Source organism: Mixophyes fleayi, chromosome 10 (assembly GCF_038048845.1).
Source record: "Mixophyes fleayi isolate aMixFle1 chromosome 10, aMixFle1.hap1, whole genome shotgun sequence".
Taxonomy (NCBI): domain Eukaryota; kingdom Metazoa; phylum Chordata; class Amphibia; order Anura; family Limnodynastidae; genus Mixophyes; species Mixophyes fleayi.
The window spans coordinates 44,337,637-44,357,115 of record NC_134411.1 but is presented as its reverse complement, the minus strand read 5'-3'; the positions used below and the strand labels follow the sequence as shown (position 1 = coordinate 44,357,115).

The window sequence follows — 19,479 nt, the reverse complement described above, 5'->3', positions numbered from 1 at the left end:
TTTTTTATCTGATTTATATGCAGAATTAAGTGCATGCTTTGTAAGTTTGTCCAAAGAACCGTGAATTTGGTGAACCTTTGCCTAGTTTCCAAAATAAATGTACAGGAATAAATTTAATAGTGTGCTGATTCACAGATTGAATTTTTTCAGTATTTTAGGGGGATAGCGTAGTAACCGAAATCTGTCATTTTACTATGTTTGCAGCACAAGAGAACACAAAAAAGTGCTTTGTAGGTGAAAAATAGAGACCATGAGATGTCACTGACATTTGAACTTGCCTCTCATCAACCTCCTGGCCACAATAACCTCTTGAAATCTAGTGCTCAGGTGGAGATTTTATTTCTGTATTTTGTAGGGATTTAAAAGTCGCTGAGAACAGTCATTTGACTATATTTGTAATAAGATAGATTATGAAGAAAGTGCTTGGTTAGTGAGAAAAAGAAGTCATTAGGTGTTATTGATAATTAAACATCAGAACACCTTAACAACTTGGCTACAAATAAGTGTTTAACACAGCCACAACTCCAAGTGCTTAGCTGAACATTAATTGCTCCATATTTAGAAGGATCTGCAAAGTCACTGAGAGCTGTCATTCGACTATGATTTTAACATGAGTCATTTTCTTTAAAGTGTTTAGCAGATAAGTAAATAATGGAAATATTGGATTAACAGACAGTATGTCAATGATTAAAGATTCAAGCTTCTCTTCCAAATACTTGTGCATTATTACCCAATCTCACATTTTCTCTGTAATGACGACAAGCTAAAAAATTGTTGCCAGCGCATGAAATCTTGAATGGATCACTCTGCCATTGACATTCAACTACCACTTGCTAAATAATTTAAATAACCCTCATACGCTGCTGTCCATTTTTCTCTTTCCAGGATTAAATTTAAGATTGATACAAGGTGTAATAACAATTAATCAACCATGCGCATCTTACAGTGAAGATGACAAACTAAACCGTAGTCGGCAGGATTTGAACCTGCGCGGGGAAACCCCAATGGATTTCAAGTCCATCGCCTTAACCACTCGGCCACGACTACTGGTGATGAAAAATGTGTTTGCTGGAAATGACATTTTCTGCATTTTAAGATAATTTCATAATGAGTGGAAACTCTTACTTGACAATGTTTGAAATAATAGAGATTGTTACTAAAGTGCTTTGTAGGTCAGATAAAGAAATCATCAGGTCCCAACGAGATTAGAACTCGGATCTCTGAATTAAGTGATCAAAAGTGCTTGCCATTACACCAAGTTACCCCTTTCCAAGAGGTTTTTGGAAATAATTCTCTCAGACTTTAGGCCATAAAAGAGTCAATTTGAATTGCATTTATCTGATGGCACCCTGCAACATATTTATTTTGGTTTAAACAGGTAAACACTTGTGTTAAAAAAAAAGAATTTGGAACAAGATTTTTTATCTGATTTATATGCAGAATTAAGTGCATGCTTTGTAAGTTTGTCCAAAGAACCGTGAATTTGGTGAACCTTTGCCTAGTTTCCAAAATAAATGTACAGGAATAAATTTAATAGTGTGCTGATTCACAGATTGAATTTTTTCAGTATTTTAGGGGGATAGCGTAGTAACCGAAATCTGTCATTTTACTATGTTTGCAGCACAAGAGAACACAAAAAAGTGCTTTGTAGGTGAAAAATAGAGACCATGAGATGTCACTGACATTTGAACTTGCCTCTCATCAACCTCCTGGCCACAATAACCTCTTGAAATCTAGTGCTAAGGTGGAGATTTTATTTCTGTATTTTGTAGGGATTTAAAAGTCGCTGAGAACAGTCATTTGACTATATTTGTAATAAGATAGATTATGAAGAAAGTGCTTGGTTAGTGAGAAAAAGAAGTCATTAGGTGTTATTGATAATTAAACATCAGAACACCTTAACAACTTGGCTACAAATAAGTGTTTAACACAGCCACAACTCCAAGTGCTTAGCTGAACATTAATTGCTCCATATTTAGAAGGATCTGCAAAGTCACTGAGAGCTGTCATTCGACTATGATTTTAACATGAGTCATTTTCTTTAAAGTGTTTAGCAGATAAGTAAATAATGGAAATATTGGATTAACAGACAGTATGTCAATGATTAAAGATTCAAGCTTCTCTTCCAAATACTTGTGCATTATTACCCAATCTCACATTTTCTCTGTAATGACGACAAGCTAAAAAATTGTTGCCAGCGCATGAAATCTTGAATGGATCACTCTGCCATTGACATTCAACTACCACTTGCTAAATAATTTAAATAACCCTCATACGCTGCTGTCCATTTTTCTCTTTCCAGGATTAAATTTAAGATTGATACAAGGTGTAATAACAATTAATCAACCATGCGCATCTTACAGTGAAGATGACAAACTAAACCGTAGTCGGCAGGATTTGAACCTGCGCGGGGAAACCCCAATGGATTTCAAGTCCATCGCCTTAACCACTCGGCCACGACTACTGGTGATGAAAAATGTGTTTGCTGGAAATGACATTTTCTGCATTTTAAGATAATTTCATAATGAGTGGAAACTCTTACTTGACAATGTTTGAAATAATAGAGATTGTTACTAAAGTGCTTTGTAGGTCAGATAAAGAAATCATCAGGTCCCAACGAGATTAGAACTCGGATCTCTGAATTAAGTGATCAAAAGTGCTTGCCATTACACCAAGTTACCCCTTTCCAAGAGGTTTTTGGAAATAATTCTCTCAGACTTTAGGCCATAAAAGAGTCAATTTGAATTGCATTTATCTGATGGCACCCTGCAACATATTTATTTTGGTTTAAACAGGTAAACACTTGTGTTAAAAAAAAAGAATTTGGAACAAGATTTTTTATCTGATTTATATGCAGAATTAAGTGCATGCTTTGTAAGTTTGTCCAAAGAACCGTGAATTTGGTGAACCTTTGCCTAGTTTCCAAAATAAATGTACAGGAATAAATTTAATAGTGTGCTGATTCACAGATTGAATTTTTTCAGTATTTTAGGGGGATAGCGTAGTAACCGAAATCTGTCATTTTACTATGTTTGCAGCACAAGAGAACACAAAAAAGTGCTTTGTAGGTGAAAAATAGAGACCATGAGATGTCACTGACATTTGAACTTGCCTCTCATCAACCTCCTGGCCACAATAACCTCTTGAAATCTAGTGCTCAGGTGGAGATTTTATTTCTGTATTTTGTAGGGATTTAAAAGTCGCTGAGAACAGTCATTTGACTATATTTGTAATAAGATAGATTATGAAGAAAGTGCTTGGTTAGTGAGAAAAAGAAGTCATTAGGTGTTATTGATAATTAAACATCAGAACACCTTAACAACTTGGCTACAAATAAGTGTTTAACACAGCCACAACTCCAAGTGCTTAGCTGAACATTAATTGCTCCATATTTAGAAGGATCTGCAAAGTCACTGAGAGCTGTCATTCGACTATGATTTTAACATGAGTCATTTTCTTTAAAGTGTTTAGCAGATAAGTAAATAATGGAAATATTGGATTAACAGACAGTATGTCAATGATTAAAGATTCAAGCTTCTCTTCCAAATACTTGTGCATTATTACCCAATCTCACATTTTCTCTGTAATGACGACAAGCTAAAAAATTGTTGCCAGCGCATGAAATCTTGAATGGATCACTCTGCCATTGACATTCAACTACCACTTGCTAAATAATTTAAATAACCCTCATACGCTGCTGTCCATTTTTCTCTTTCCAGGATTAAATTTAAGATTGATACAAGGTGTAATAACAATTAATCAACCATGCGCATCTTACAGTGAAGATGACAAACTAAACCGTAGTCGGCAGGATATGAACCTGCGCGGGGAAACCCCAATGGATTTCAAGTCCATCGCCTTAACCACTCGGCCACGACTACTGGTGATGAAAAATGTGTTTGCTGGAAATGACATTTTCTGCATTTTAAGATAATTTCATAATGAGTGGAAACTCTTACTTGACAATGTTTGAAATAATAGAGATTGTTACTAAAGTGCTTTGTAGGTCAGATAAAGAAATCATCAGGTCCCAACGAGATTAGAACTCGGATCTCTGAATTAAGTGATCAAAAGTGCTTGCCATTACACCAAGTTACCCCTTTCCAAGAGGTTTTTGGAAATAATTCTCTCAGACTTTAGGCCATAAAAGAGTCAATTTGAATTGCATTTATCTGATGGCACCCTGCAACATATTTATTTTGGTTTAAACAGGTAAACACTTGTGTTAAAAAAAAAGAATTTGGAACAAGATTTTTTATCTGATTTATATGCAGAATTAAGTGCATGCTTTGTAAGTTTGTCCAAAGAACCGTGAATTTGGTGAACCTTTGCCTAGTTTCCAAAATAAATGTACAGGAATAAATTTAATAGTGTGCTGATTCACAGATTGAATTTTTTCAGTATTTTAGGGGGATAGCGTAGTAACCGAAATCTGTCATTTTACTATGTTTGCAGCACAAGAGAACACAAAAAAGTGCTTTGTAGGTGAAAAATAGAGACCATGAGATGTCACTGACATTTGAACTTGCCTCTCATCAACCTCCTGGCCACAATAACCTCTTGAAATCTAGTGCTCAGGTGGAGATTTTATTTCTGTATTTTGTAGGGATTTAAAAGTCGCTGAGAACAGTCATTTGACTATATTTGTAATAAGATAGATTATGAAGAAAGTGCTTGGTTAGTGAGAAAAAGAAGTCATTAGGTGTTATTGATAATTAAACATCAGAACACCTTAACAACTTGGCTACAAATAAGTGTTTAACACAGCCACAACTCCAAGTGCTTAGCTGAACATTAATTGCTCCATATTTAGAAGGATCTGCAAAGTCACTGAGAGCTGTCATTCGACTATGATTTTAACATGAGTCATTTTCTTTAAAGTGTTTAGCAGATAAGTAAATAATGGAAATATTGGATTAACAGACAGTATGTCAATGATTAAAGATTCAAGCTTCTCTTCCAAATACTTGTGCATTATTACCCAATCTCACATTTTCTCTGTAATGACGACAAGCTAAAAAATTGTTGCCAGCGCATGAAATCTTGAATGGATCACTCTGCCATTGACATTCAACTACCACTTGCTAAATAATTTAAATAACCCTCATACGCTGCTGTCCATTTTTCTCTTTCCAGGATTAAATTTAAGATTGATACAAGGTGTAATAACAATTAATCAACCATGTGCATCTTACAGTGAAGATGACAAACTAAACCGTAGTCGGCAGGATTTGAACCTGCGCGGGGAAACCCCAATGGATTTCAAGTCCATCGCCTTAACCACTCGGCCACGACTACTGGTGATGAAAAATGTGTTTGCTGGAAATGACATTTTCTGCATTTTAAGATAATTTCATAATGAGTGGAAACTCTTACTTGACAATGTTTGAAATAATAGAGATTGTTACTAAAGTGCTTTGTAGGTCAGATAAAGAAATCATCAGGTCCCAACGAGATTAGAACTCGGATCTCTGAATTAAGTGATCAAAAGTGCTTGCCATTATACCAAGTTACCCCTTTCCAAGAGGTTTTTGGAAATAATTCTCTCAGACTTTAGGCCACAAAAGAGTCAATTTGAATTGCATTTATCTGATGGCACCCTGCAACATATTTATTTTGGTTTAAACAGGTAAACACTTGTGTTAAAAAAAAAGAATTTGGAACAAGATTTTTTATCTGATTTATATGCAGAATTAAGTGCATGCTTTGTAAGTTTGTCCAAAGAACCGTGAATTTGGTGAACCTTTGCCTAGTTTCCAAAATAAATGTACAGGAATAAATTTAATAGTGTGCTGATTCACAGATTGAATTTTTTCAGTATTTTAGGGGGATAGCGTAGTAACCGAAATCTGTCATTTTACTATGTTTGCAGCACAAGAGAACACAAAAAAGTGCTTTGTAGGTGAAAAATAGAGACCATGAGATGTCACTGACATTTGAACTTGCCTCTCATCAACCTCCTGGCCACAATAACCTCTTGAAATCTAGTGCTCAGGTGGAGATTTTATTTCTGTATTTTGTAGGGATTTAAAAGTCGCTGAGAACAGTCATTTGACTATATTTGTAATAAGATAGATTATGAAGAAAGTGCTTGGTTAGTGAGAAAAAGAAGTCATTAGGTGTTATTGATAATTAAACATCAGAACACCTTAACAACTTGGCTACAAATAAGTGTTTAACACAGCCACAACTCCAAGTGCTTAGCTGAACATTAATTGCTCCATATTTAGAAGGATCTGCAAAGTCACTGAGAGCTGTCATTCGACTATGATTTTAACATGAGTCATTTTCTTTAAAGTGTTTAGCAGATAAGTAAATAATGGAAATATTGGATTAACAGACAGTATGTCAATGATTAAAGATTCAAGCTTCTCTTCCAAATACTTGTGCATTATTACCCGATCTCACATTTTCTCTGTAATGACGACAAGCTAAAAAATTGTTGCCAGCGCATGAAATCTTGAATGGATCACTCTGCCATTGACATTCAACTACCACTTGCTAAATAATTTAAATAACCCTCATACGCTGCTGTCCATTTTTCTCTTTCCAGGATTAAATTTAAGATTGATACAAGGTGTAATAACAATTAACCAACCATGCGCATCTTTCAGTGAAGATGACAAACTAAACCGTAGTCGGCAGGATTTGAACCTGCGCGGGGAAACCCCAATGGATTTCAAGTCCATCGCCTTAACCACTTGGCCACGACTACTGGTGATGAAAAATGTGTTTGCTGGAAATGACATTTTCTGCATTTTAAGATAATTTCATAATGAGTGGAAACTCTTACTTGACAATGTTTGAAATAATAGAGATTGTTACTAAAGTGCTTTGTAGGTCAGATAAAGAAATCATCAGGTCCCAACGAGATTAGAACTCGGATCTCTGAATTAAGTGATCAAAAGTGCTTGCCATTACACCAAGTTACCCCTTTCCAAGAGGTTTTTGGAAATAATTCTCTCAGACTTTAGGCCACAAAAGAGTCAATTTGAATTGCATTTATCTGATGGCACCCTGCAACATATTTATTTTGGTTTAAACAGGTAAACACTTGTGTTAAAAAAAAAGAATTTGGAACAAGATTTTTTATCTGATTTATATGCAGAATTAAGTGCATGCTTTGTAAGTTTGTCCAAAGAACCGTGAATTTGGTGAACCTTTGCCTAGTTTCCAAAATAAATGTACAGGAATAAATTTAATAGTGTGCTGATTCACAGATTGAATTTTTTCAGTATTTTAGGGGGATAGCGTAGTAACCGAAATCTGTCATTTTACTATGTTTGCAGCACAAGAGAACACAAAAAAGTGCTTTGTAGGTGAAAAATAGAGACCATGAGATGTCACTGACATTTGAACTTGCCTCTCATCAACCTCCTGGCCACAATAACCTCTTGAAATCTAGTGCTCAGGTGGAGATTTTATTTCTGTATTTTGTAGGGATTTAAAAGTCGCTGAGAACAGTCATTTGACTATATTTGTAATAAGATAGATTATGAAGAAAGTGCTTGGTTAGTGAGAAAAAGAAGTCATTAGGTGTTATTGATAATTAAACATCAGAACACCTTAACAACTTGGCTACAAATAAGTGTTTAACACAGCCACAACTCCAAGTGCTTAGCTGAACATTAATTGCTCCATATTTAGAAGGATCTGCAAAGTCACTGAGAGCTGTCATTCGACTATGATTTTAACATGAGTCATTTTCTTTAAAGTGTTTAGCAGATAAGTAAATAATGGAAATATTGGATTAACAGACAGTATGTCAATGATTAAAGATTCAAGCTTCTCTTCCAAATACTTGTGCATTATTACCCAATCTCACATTTTCTCTGTAATGACGACAAGCTAAAAAATTGTTGCCAGCGCATGAAATCTTGAATGGATCACTCTGCCATTGACATTCAACTACCACTTGCTAAATAATTTAAATAACCCTCATACGCTGCTGTCCATTTTTCTCTTTCCAGGATTAAATTTAAGATTGATACAAGGTGTAATAACAATTAATCAACCATGCGCATCTTACAGTGAAGATGACAAACTAAACCGTAGTCGGCAGGATTTGAACCTGCGCGGGGAAACCCCAATGGATTTCAAGTCCATCGCCTTAACCACTTGGCCACGACTATTGGTGATGAAAAATGTGTTTGCTGGAAATGACATTTTCTGCATTTTAAGATAATTTCATAATGAGTGGAAACTCTTACTTGACAATGTTTGAAATAATAGAGATTGTTACTAAAGTGCTTTGTAGGTCAGATAAAGAAATCATCAGGTCCCAACGAGATTAGAACTCGGATCTCTGAATTAAGTGATCAAAAGTGCTTGCCATTACACCAAGTTACCCCTTTCCAAGAGGTTTTTGGAAATAATTCTCTCAGACTTTAGGCCATAAAAGAGTCAATTTGAATTGCATTTATCTGATGGCACCCTGCAACATATTTATTTTGGTTTAAACAGGTAAACACTTCTGTTAAAAAAAAAGAATTTGGAACAAGATTTTTTATCTGATTTATATGCAGAATTAAGTGCATGCTTTGTAAGTTTGTCCAAAGAACCGTGAATTTGGTGAACCTTTGCCTAGTTTCCAAAATAAATGTACAGGAATAAATTTAATAGTGTGCTGATTCACAGATTGAATTTTTTCAGTATTTTAGGGGGATAGCGTAGTAACCGAAATCTGTCATTTTACTATGTTTGCAGCACAAGAGAACACAAAAAAGTGCTTTGTAGGTGAAAAATAGAGACCATGAGATGTCACTGACATTTGAACTTGCCTCTCATCAACCTCCTGGCCACAATAACCTCTTGAAATCTAGTGCTCAGGTGGAGATTTTATTTCTGTATTTTGTAGGGATTTAAAAGTCGCTGAGAACAGTCATTTGACTATATTTGTAATAAGATAGATTATGAAGAAAGTGCTTGGTTAGTGAGAAAAAGAAGTCATTACGTGTTATTGATAATTAAACATTAGAACACCTTAACAACTTGGCTACAAATAAGTGTTTAACACAGCCACAACTCCAAGTGCTTAGCTGAACATTAATTGCTCCATATTTAGAAGGATCTGCAAAGTCACTGAGAGCTGTCATTCGACTATGATTTTAACATGAGTCATTTTCTTTAAAGTGTTTAGCAGATAAGTAAATAATGGAAATATTGGATTAACAGACAGTATGTCAATGATTAAAGATTCAAGCTTCTCTTCCAAATACTTGTGCATTATTACCCAATCTCACATTTTCTCTGTAATGACGACAAGCTAAAAAATTGTTGCCAGCGCATGAAATCTTGAATGGATCACTCTGCCATGCTGTCCATTTTTCTCTTTCCAGGATTAAATTTAAGATTGATACAAGGTGTAATAACAATTAATCAACCATGCGCATCTTACAGTGAAGATGACAAACTAAACCGTAGTCGGCAGGATTTGAACCTGTGCGGGGAAACCCCAATGGATTTCAAGTCCATCGCCTTAACCACTCGGCCACGACTACTGGTGATGAAAAATGTGTTTGCTGGAAATGACATTTTCTGCATTTTAAGATAATTTCATAATGAGTGGAAACTCTTACTTGACAATGTTTGAAATAATAGAGATTGTTACTAAAGTGCTTTGTAGGTCAGATAAAGAAATCATCAGGTCCCAACGAGATTAGAACTCGGATCTCTGAATTAAGTGATCAAAAGTGCTTGCCATTACACCAAGTTACCCCTTTCCAAGAGGCTTTTGGAAATAATTCTCTCAGACTTTAGGCCACAAAAGAGTCAATTTGAATTGCATTTATCTGATGGCACCCTGCAACATATTTATTTTGGTTTAAACAGGTAAACACTTGTGTTAAAAAAAAAGAATTTGGAACAAGATTTTTTATCTGATTTATATGCAGAATTAAGTGCATGCTTTGTAAGTTTGTCCAAAGAACCGTGAATTTGGTGAACCTTTGCCTAGTTTCCAAAATAAATGTACAGGAATAAATTTAATAGTGTGCTGATTCACAGATTGAATTTTTTCAGTATTTTAGGGGGATAGCGTAGTAACCGAAATCTGTCATTTTACTATGTTTGCAGCACAAGAGAACACAAAAAAGTGCTTTGTAGGTGAAAAATAGAGACCATGAGATGTCACTGACATTTGAACTTGCCTCTCATCAACCTCCTGGCCACAATAACCTCTTGAAATCTAGTGCTCAGGTGGAGATTTTATTTCTGTATTTTGTAGGGATTTAAAAGTCGCTGAGAACAGTCATTTGACTATATTTGTAATAAGATAGATTATGAAGAAAGTGCTTGGTTAGTGAGAAAAAGAAGTCATTAGGTGTTATTGATAATTAAACATCAGAACACCTTAACAACTTGGCTACAAATAAGTGTTTAACACAGCCACAACTCCAAGTGCTTAGCTGAACATTAATTGCTCCATATTTAGAAGGATCTGCAAAGTCACTGAGAGCTGTCATTCGACTATGATTTTAACATGAGTCATTTTCTTTAAAGTGTTTAGCAGATAAGTAAATAATGGAAATATTGGATTAACAGACAGTATGTCAATGATTAAAGATTCAAGCTTCTCTTCCAAATACTTGTGCATTATTACCCGATCTCACATTTTCTCTGTAATGACGACAAGCTAAAAAATTGTTGCCAGCGCATGAAATCTTGAATGGATCACTCTGCCATTGACATTCAACTACCACTTGCTAAATAATTTAAATAACCCTCATACGCTGCTGTCCAATTTTCTCTTTCCAGGATTAAATTTAAGATTGATACAAGGTGTAATAACAATTAATCAACCATGCGCATCTTACAGTGAAGATGACAAACTAAACCATAGTCGGCAGGATTTGAACCTGCGCGGGGAAACCCCAATGGATTTCAAGTCCATCGCCTTAACCACTCGGCCACGACTACTGGTGATGAAAAATGTGTTTGCTGGAAATGACATTTTCTGCATTTTAAGATAATTTCATAATGAGTGGAAACTCTTACTTGACAATGTTTGAAATAATAGAGATTGTTACTAAAGTGCTTTGTAGGTCAGATAAAGAAATCATCAGGTCCCAACGAGATTAGAACTCGGATCTCTGAATTAAGTGATCAAAAGTGCTTGCCATTACACCAAGTTACCCCTTTCCAAGAGGTTTTTGGAAATAATTCTCTCAGACTTTAGGCCACAAAAGAGTCAATTTGAATTGCATTTATCTGATGGCACCCTGCAACATATTTATTTTGGTTTAAACAGGTAAACACTTGTGTTAAAAAAAAAGAATTTGGAACAAGATTTTTTATCTGATTTATATGCAGAATTAAGTGCATGCTTTGTAAGTTTGTCCAAAGAACCGTGAATTTGGTGAACCTTTGCCTAGTTTCCAAAATAAATGTACAGGAATAAATTTAATAGTGTGCTGATTCACAGATTGAATTTTTTCAGTATTTTAGGGGGATAGCGTAGTAACCGAAATCTGTCATTTTACTATGTTTGCAGCACAAGAGAACACAAAAAAGTGCTTTCTAGGTGAAAAATAGAGACCATGAGATGTCACTGACATTTGAACTTGCCTCTCATCAACCTCCTGGCCACAATAACCTCTTGAAATCTAGTGCTCAGGTGGAGATTTTATTTCTGTATTTTGTAGGGATTTAAAAGTCGCTGAGAACAGTCATTTGACTATATTTGTAATAAGATAGATTATGAAGAAAGTGCTTGGTTAGTGAGAAAAAGAAGTCATTAGGTGTTATTGATAATTAAACATCAGAACACCTTAACAACTTGGCTACAAATAAGTGTTTAACACAGCCACAACTCCAAGTGCTTAGCTGAACATTAATTGCTCCATATTTAGAAGGATCTGCAAAGTCACTGAGAGCTGTCATTCGACTATGATTTTAACATGAGTCATTTTCTTTAAAGTGTTTAGCAGATAAGTAAATAATGGAAATATTGGATTAACAGACAGTATGTCAATGATTAAAGATTCAAGCTTCTCTTCCAAATACTTGTGCATTATTACCCGATCTCACATTTTCTCTGTAATGACGACAAGCTAAAAAATTGTTGCCAGCGCATGAAATCTTGAATGGATCACTCTGCCATTGACATTCAACTACCACTTGCTAAATAATTTAAATAACCCTCATACGCTGCTGTCCAATTTTCTCTTTCCAGGATTAAATTTAAGATTGATACAAGGTGTAATAACAATTAATCAACCATGCGCATCTTACAGTGAAGATGACAAACTAAACCGTAGTCGGCAGGATTTGAACCTGCGCGGGGAAACCCCAATGGATTTCAATTCCATCGCCTTAACCACTCGGCCACGACTACTGGTGATGAAAAATGTGTTTGCTGGAAATGACATTTTCTGCATTTTAAGATAATTTCATAATGAGTGGAAACTCTTACTTGACAATGTTTGAAATAATAGAGATTGTTACTAAAGTGCTTTGTAGGTCAGATAAAGAAATCATCAGGTCCCAACGAGATTAGAACTCGGATCTCTGAATTAAGTGATCAAAAGTGCTTGCCATTACACCAAGTTACCCCTTTCCAAGAGGTTTTTGGAAATAATTCTCTCAGACTTTAGGCCACAAAAGAGTCAATTTGAATTGCATTTATCTGATGGCACCCTGCAACATATTTATTTTGGTTTAAACAGGTAAACACTTGTGTTAAAAAAAAAGAATTTGGAACAAGATTTTTTATCTGATTTATATGCAGAATTAAGTGCATGCTTTGTAAGTTTGTCCAAAGAACCGTGAATTTGGTGAACCTTTGCCTAGTTTCCAAAATAAATGTACAGGAATAAATTTAATAGTGTGCTGATTCACAGATTGAATTTTTTCAGTATTTTAGGGGGATAGCGTAGTAACCGAAATCTGTCATTTTACTATGTTTGCAGCACAAGAGAACACAAAAAAGTGCTTTGTAGGTGAAAAATAGAGACCATGAGATGTCACTGACATTTGAACTTGCCTCTCATCAACCTCCTGGCCACAATAACCTCTTGAAATCTAGTGCTCAGGTGGAGATTTTATTTCTGTATTTTGTAGGGATTTAAAAGTCGCTGAGAACAGTCATTTGACTATATTTGTAATAAGATAGATTATGAAGAAAGTGCTTGGTTAGTGAGAAAAAGAAGTCATTAGGTGTTATTGATAATTAAACATCAGAACACCTTAACAACTTGGCTACAAATAAGTGTTTAACACAGCCACAACTCCAAGTGCTTAGCTGAACATTAATTGCTCCATATTTAGAAGGATCTGCAAAGTCACTGAGAGCTGTCATTCGACTATGATTTTAACATGAGTCATTTTCTTTAAAGTGTTTAGCAGATAAGTAAATAATGGAAATATTGGATTAACAGACAGTATGTCAATGATTAAAGATTCAAGCTTCTCTTCCAAATACTTGTGCATTATTACCCGATCTCACATTTTCTCTGTAATGACGACAAGCTAAAAAATTGTTGCCAGCGCATGAAATCTTGAATGGATCACTCTGCCATTGACATTCAACTACCACTTGCTAAATAATTTAAATAACCCTCATACGCTGCTGTCCATTTTTCTGTCCATTTTTCTCTTTCCAGGATTAAATTTAAGATTGATACAAGGTGTAATAACAATTAATCAACCATGCGCATCTTACAGTGAAGATGACAAACTAAACCGTAGTCGGCAGGATTTGAACCTGCGCGGGGAAACCCCAATGGATTTCAAGTCCATCGCCTTAACCACTCGGCCACGACTACTGGTGATGAAAAATGTGTTTGCTGGAAATGACATTTTCTGCATTTTAAGATAATTTCATAATGAGTGGAAACTCTTACTTGACAATGTTTGAAATAATAGAGATTGTTACTAAAGTGCTTTGTAGGTCAGATAAAGAAATCATCCTGTCCCAACGAGATTAGAACTCGGATCTCTGAATTAAGTGATCAAAAGTGCTTGCCATTACACCAAGTTACCCCTTTCCAAGAGGTTTTTGGAAATAATTCTCTCAGACTTTAGGCCATAAAAGAGTCAATTTGAATTGCATTTATCTGATGGCACCCTGCAACATATTTATTTTGGTTTAAACAGGTAAACACTTGTGTTAAAAAAAAAGAATTTGGAACAAGATTTTTTATCTGATTTATATGCAGAATTAAGTGCATGCTTTGTAAGTTTGTCCAAAGAACCGTGAATTTGGTGAACCTTTGCCTAGTTTCCAAAATAAATGTACAGGAATAAATTTAATAGTGTGCTGATTCACAGATTGAATTTTTTCAGTATTTTAGGGGGATAGCGTAGTAACCGAAATCTGTCATTTTACTATGTTTGCAGCACAAGAGAACACAAAAAAGTGCTTTGTAGGTGAAAAATAGAGACCATGAGATGTCACTGACATTTGAACTTGCCTCTCATCAACCTCCTGGCCACAATAACCTCTTGAAATCTAGTGCTCAGGTGGAGATTTTATTTCTGTATTTTGTAGGGATTTAAAAGTCGCTGAGAACAGTCATTTGACTATATTTGTAATAAGATAGATTATGAAGAAAGTGCTTGGTTAGTGAGAAAAAGAAGTCATTAGGTGTTATTGATAATTAAACATCAGAACACCTTAACAACTTGGCTATAAATAAGTGTTTAACACAGCCACAACTCCAAGTGCTTAGCTGAACATTAATTGCTCCATATTTAGAAGGATCTGCAAAGTCACTGAGAGCTGTCATTCGACTATGATTTTAACATGAGTCATTTTCTTTAAAGTGTTTAGCAGATAAGTAAATAATGGAAATATTGGATTAACAGACAGTATGTCAATGATTAAAGATTCAAGCTTCTCTTCCAAATACTTGTGCATTATTACCCGATCTCACATTTTCTCTGTAATGACGACAAGCTAAAAAATTGTTGCCAGCGCATGAAATCTTGAATGGATCACTCTGCCATTGACATTCAACTACCACTTGCTAAATAATTTAAATAACCCTCATACGCTGCTGTCCATTTTTCTCTTTCCAGGATTAAATTTAAGATTGATACAAGGTGTAATAACAATTAATCAACCATGTGCATCTTACAGTGAAGATGACAAACTAAACCATAGTCGGCAGGATTTGAACCTGCGCGGGGAAACCCCAATGGATTTCAAGTCCATCGCCTTAACCACTCGGCCACGACTACTGGTGATGAAAAATGTGTTTGCTGGAAATGACATTTTCTGCATTTTAAGATAATTTCATAATGAGTATAAACTCTTACTTGACAATGTTTGAAATAATAGAGATTGTTACTAAAGTGCTTTCTAGGTCAGATAAAGAAATCATCAGGTCCCAACGAGATTAGAACTCGGATCTCTGAATTAAGTGATCAAAAGTGCTTGCCATTACACCAAGTTACCCCTTTCCAAGAGGTTTTTGGAAATAATTCTCTCAGACTTTAGGCCATAAAAGAGTCAATTTGAATTGCATTTATCTGATGGCACCCTGCAACATATTTATTTTGGTTTAAACAGGTAAACACTTGTGTTAAAAAAAAAGAATTTGGAACAAGATTTTTTATCTGATTTATATGCAGAATTAAGTGCATGCTTTGTAAGTTTGTCCAAAGAACCGTGAATTTGGTGAACCTTTGCCTAGTTTCCAAAATAAATGTACAGGAATAAATTTAATAGTGTGCTGATTCACAGATTGAATTTTTTCAGTATTTTAGGGGGATAGCGTAGTAACCGAAATCTGTCATTTTACTATGTTTGCAGCACAAGAGAACACAAAAAAGTGCTTTGGAGGTGAAAAATAGAGACCATGAGATGTCACTGACATTTGAACTTGCCTCTCATCAACCTCCTGGCCACAATAACCTCTTGAAATCTAGTGCTCAGGTGGAGATTTTATTTCTGTATTTTGTAGGGATTTAAAAGTCGCTGAGAACAGTCATTTGACTATATTTGTAATAAGATAGATTATGAAGAAAGTGCTTGGTTAGTGAGAAAAAGAAGTCATTAGGTGTTATTGATAATTAAACATCAGAACACCTTAACAACTTGGCTACAAATAAGTGTTTAACACAGCCACAACTCCAAGTGCTTAGCTGAACATTAATTGCTCCATATTTAGAAGGATCTGCAAAGTCACTGAGAGCTGTCATTCGACTATGATTTTAACATGAGTCATTTTCTTTAAAGTATTTAGCAGATAAGTAAATAATGGAAATATTGGATTAACAGACAGTATGTCAATGATTAAAGATTCAAGCTTCTCTTCCAAATACTTGTGCATTATTACCCGATCTCACATTTTCTCTGTAATGACGACAAGCTAAAAAATTGTTGCCAGCGCATGAAATCTTGAATGGATCACTCTGCCATTGACATTCAACTACCACTTGCTAAATAATTTAAATAACCCTCATACGCTGCTGTCCATTTTTCTCTTTCCAGGATTAAATTTAAGATTGATACAAGGTGTAATAACAATTAATCAACCATGCGCATTTTACAGTGAAGATGACAAACTAAACCATAGTCGGCAGGATTTGAACCTGCGCGGGGAAACCCCAATGGATTTCAAGTCCATCGCCTTAACCACTCGGCCACGACTACTGGTGATGAAAAATGTGTTTGCTGGAAATGACATTTTCTGCATTTTAAGATAATTTCATAATGAGTGGAAACTCTTACTTGACAATGTTTGAAATAATAGAGATTGTTACTAAAGTGCTTTGTAGGTCAGATAAAGAAATCATCAGGTCCCAACGAGATTAGAACTCGGATCTCTGAATTAAGTGATCAAAAGTGCTTGCCATTACACCAAGTTACCCCTTTCCAAGAGGTTTTTGGAAATAATTCTCTCAGACTTTAGGCCATAAAAGAGTCAATTTGAATTGCATTTATCTGATGGCACCCTGCAACATATTTATTTTGGTTTAAACAGGTAAACACTTGTGTTAAAAAAAAAGAATTTGGAACAAGATTTTTTATCTGATTTATATGCAGAATTAAGTGCATGCTTTGTAAGTTTGTCCAAAGAACCGTGAATTTGGTGAACCTTTGCCTAGTTTCCAAAATAAATGTACAGGAATAAATTTAATAGTGTGCTGATTCACAGATTGAATTTTTTCAGTATTTTAGGGGGATAGCGTAGTAACCGAAATCTGTCATTTTACTATGTTTGCAGCACAAGAGAACACAAAAAAGTGCTTTGTAGGTGAAAAATAGAGACCATGAGATGTCACTGACATTTGAACTTGCCTCTCATCAACCTCCTGACCACAATAACCTCTTGAAATCTAGTGCTCAGGTGGAGATTTTATTTCTGTATTTTGTAGGGATTTAAAAGTCGCTGAGAACAGTCATTTGACTATATTTGTAATAAGATAGATTATGAAGAAAGTGCTTGGTTAGTGAGAAAAAGAAGTCATTAGGTGTTATTGATAATTAAACATCAGAACACCTTAACAACTTGGCTACAAATAAGTGTTTAACACAGCCACAACTCCAAGTGCTTAGCTGAACATTAATTGCTCCATATTTAGAAGGATCTGCAAAGTCACTGAGAGCTGTCATTCGACTATGATTTTAACATGAGTCATTTTCTTTAAAGTGTTTAGCAGATAAGTAAATAATGGAAATATTGGATTAACAGACAGTATGTCAATGATTAAAGATTCAAGCTTCTCTTCCAAATACTTGTGCATTATTACCCGATCTCACATTTTCTCTGTAATGACGACAAGCTAAAAAATTGTTGCCAGCGCATGAAATCTTGAATGGATCACTCTGCCATTGACATTCAACTACCACTTGCTAAATAATTTAAATAACCCTCATACGCTGCTGTCCATTTTTCTGTCCATTTTTCTCTTTCCAGGATTAAATTTAAGATTGATACAAGGTGTAATAACAATTAATCAACCATGCGCATCTTAAAGTGAAGATGACAAACTAAACCATAGTCGGCAGGATTTGAACCTGCGCGGGGAAACCCCAATGGATTTCAAGTCCATCGCCTTAACCACTCGGCCACGACTACTGGTGATGAAAAATGTGTTTGCTGGAAATGACATTTTCTGCATTTTAAGATAATTTCATAATGAGTGGAAACTCTTACTTGACAATGTTTGAAATAATAGAGATTGTTACTAAAGTGCTTTGTAGGTCAGATAAAGAAATCATCAGGTCCCAACGAGATTAGAACTCGGATCTCTGAATTAAGTGATCAAAAGTGCTTGCCATTACACCAAGTTACCCCTTTCCAAGAGGTTTTTGGAAATAATTCTCTCAGACTTTAGGCCATAAAAGAGTCAATTTGAATTGCATTTATCTGATGGCACCCTGCAACATATTTATTTTGGTTTAAACAGGTAAACACTTGTGTTTAAAAAAAAGAATTTGGAACAAGATTTTTTATCTGATTTATATGCAGAATTAAGTGCATGCTTTGTAAGTTTGTCCAAAGAACCGTGAATTTGGTGAACCTTTGCCTAGTTTCCAAAATAAATGTACAGGAATAAATTTAATAGTGTGCTGATTCACAGATTGAATTTTTTCAGTATTTTAGGGGGATAGCGTAGTAACCGAAATCTGTCATTTTACTATGTTTGCAGCACAAGAGAACACAAAAAAGTGCTTTGTAGGTGAAAAATAGAGACCATGAGATGTCACTGACATTTGAACTTGCCTCTCATCAACCTCCTGGCCACAATAACCTCTTGAAATCTAGTGCTCAGGTGGAGATTTTATTTCTGTATTTTGTAGGGATTTAAAAGTCGCTGAGAACAGTCATTTGACTATATTTGTAATAAGATAGATTATGAAGAAAGTGCTTGGTTAGTGAGAAAAAGAAGTCATTAGGTGTTATTGATAATTAAACATCAGAACACCTTAACAACTTGGCTACAAATAAGTGTTTAACACAGCCACAACTCCAAGTGCTTAGCTGAACATTAATTGCTCCATATTTAGAAGGATCTGCAAAGTCACTGAGAGCTGTCATTCGACTATGATTTTAACATGAGTCATTTTCTTTAAAGTATTTAGCAGATAAGTAAATAATGGAAATATTGGATTAACAGACAGTATGTCAATGATTAAAGATTCAAGCTTCTCTTCCAAATACTTGTGCATTATTACCCGATCTCACATTTTCTCTGTAATGACGACAAGCTAAAAAATTGTTGCCAGCGCATGAAATCTTGAATGGATCACTCTGCCATTGACATTCAACTACCACTTGCTAAATAATTTAAATAACCCTCATACGCTGCTGTCCATTTTTCTGTCCATTTTTCTCTTTCCAGGATTAAATTTAAGATTGATACAAGGTGTAATAACAATTAATCAACCATGCGCATTTTACAGTGAAGATGACAAACTAAACCGTAGTCGGCAGGATTTGAACCTGCGCGGGGAAACCCCAATGGATTTCAAGTCCATCACCTTAACCACTCGGCCACGACTACTGGTGATGAAAAATGTGTTTGCTG

At 35.1% G+C, this 19,479-nt stretch overlaps 14 non-coding genes across 14 annotated transcripts; all 14 read right to left on the bottom strand.

Annotated features, from left to right (window-relative positions):
* Positions 1 to 965: 965 nt before the first annotated feature.
* TRNAS-UGA (transfer RNA serine (anticodon UGA)) lies at positions 966 to 1,047 on the bottom strand. Its single transcript has one exon. It is a non-coding gene; the product is annotated as a tRNA-Ser (tRNA).
* Positions 1,048 to 2,382: 1,335 nt separating this feature from the next.
* On the bottom strand, positions 2,383 to 2,464 carry TRNAS-UGA (transfer RNA serine (anticodon UGA)). The gene has a single exon. It is a non-coding gene; the product is annotated as a tRNA-Ser (tRNA).
* Positions 2,465 to 3,799: 1,335 nt separating this feature from the next.
* TRNAS-UGA (transfer RNA serine (anticodon UGA)) lies at positions 3,800 to 3,881 on the bottom strand. Its single transcript has one exon. It is a non-coding gene; the product is annotated as a tRNA-Ser (tRNA).
* Positions 3,882 to 5,216: 1,335 nt separating this feature from the next.
* On the bottom strand, positions 5,217 to 5,298 carry TRNAS-UGA (transfer RNA serine (anticodon UGA)). The gene has a single exon. It is a non-coding gene; the product is annotated as a tRNA-Ser (tRNA).
* Positions 5,299 to 6,633: 1,335 nt separating this feature from the next.
* TRNAS-UGA (transfer RNA serine (anticodon UGA)) lies at positions 6,634 to 6,715 on the bottom strand. The gene has a single exon. It is a non-coding gene; the product is annotated as a tRNA-Ser (tRNA).
* A 1,335-nt stretch (positions 6,716 to 8,050) lies between these two features.
* Positions 8,051 to 8,132, bottom strand: TRNAS-UGA (transfer RNA serine (anticodon UGA)). Its single transcript has one exon. It is a non-coding gene; the product is annotated as a tRNA-Ser (tRNA).
* Positions 8,133 to 9,418: 1,286 nt separating this feature from the next.
* Positions 9,419 to 9,500, bottom strand: TRNAS-UGA (transfer RNA serine (anticodon UGA)). The gene has a single exon. It is a non-coding gene; the product is annotated as a tRNA-Ser (tRNA).
* A 1,335-nt stretch (positions 9,501 to 10,835) lies between these two features.
* On the bottom strand, positions 10,836 to 10,917 carry TRNAS-UGA (transfer RNA serine (anticodon UGA)). Its single transcript has one exon. It is a non-coding gene; the product is annotated as a tRNA-Ser (tRNA).
* A 1,335-nt stretch (positions 10,918 to 12,252) lies between these two features.
* On the bottom strand, positions 12,253 to 12,334 carry TRNAS-UGA (transfer RNA serine (anticodon UGA)). Its single transcript has one exon. It is a non-coding gene; the product is annotated as a tRNA-Ser (tRNA).
* Positions 12,335 to 13,681: 1,347 nt separating this feature from the next.
* TRNAS-UGA (transfer RNA serine (anticodon UGA)) lies at positions 13,682 to 13,763 on the bottom strand. The gene has a single exon. It is a non-coding gene; the product is annotated as a tRNA-Ser (tRNA).
* Positions 13,764 to 15,098: 1,335 nt separating this feature from the next.
* Positions 15,099 to 15,180, bottom strand: TRNAS-UGA (transfer RNA serine (anticodon UGA)). The gene has a single exon. It is a non-coding gene; the product is annotated as a tRNA-Ser (tRNA).
* A 1,335-nt stretch (positions 15,181 to 16,515) lies between these two features.
* On the bottom strand, positions 16,516 to 16,597 carry TRNAS-UGA (transfer RNA serine (anticodon UGA)). Its single transcript has one exon. It is a non-coding gene; the product is annotated as a tRNA-Ser (tRNA).
* A 1,347-nt stretch (positions 16,598 to 17,944) lies between these two features.
* TRNAS-UGA (transfer RNA serine (anticodon UGA)) lies at positions 17,945 to 18,026 on the bottom strand. Its single transcript has one exon. It is a non-coding gene; the product is annotated as a tRNA-Ser (tRNA).
* A 1,347-nt stretch (positions 18,027 to 19,373) lies between these two features.
* Positions 19,374 to 19,455, bottom strand: TRNAS-UGA (transfer RNA serine (anticodon UGA)). The gene has a single exon. It is a non-coding gene; the product is annotated as a tRNA-Ser (tRNA).
* Between the last annotated feature and the right edge of the window lie 24 nt (positions 19,456 to 19,479).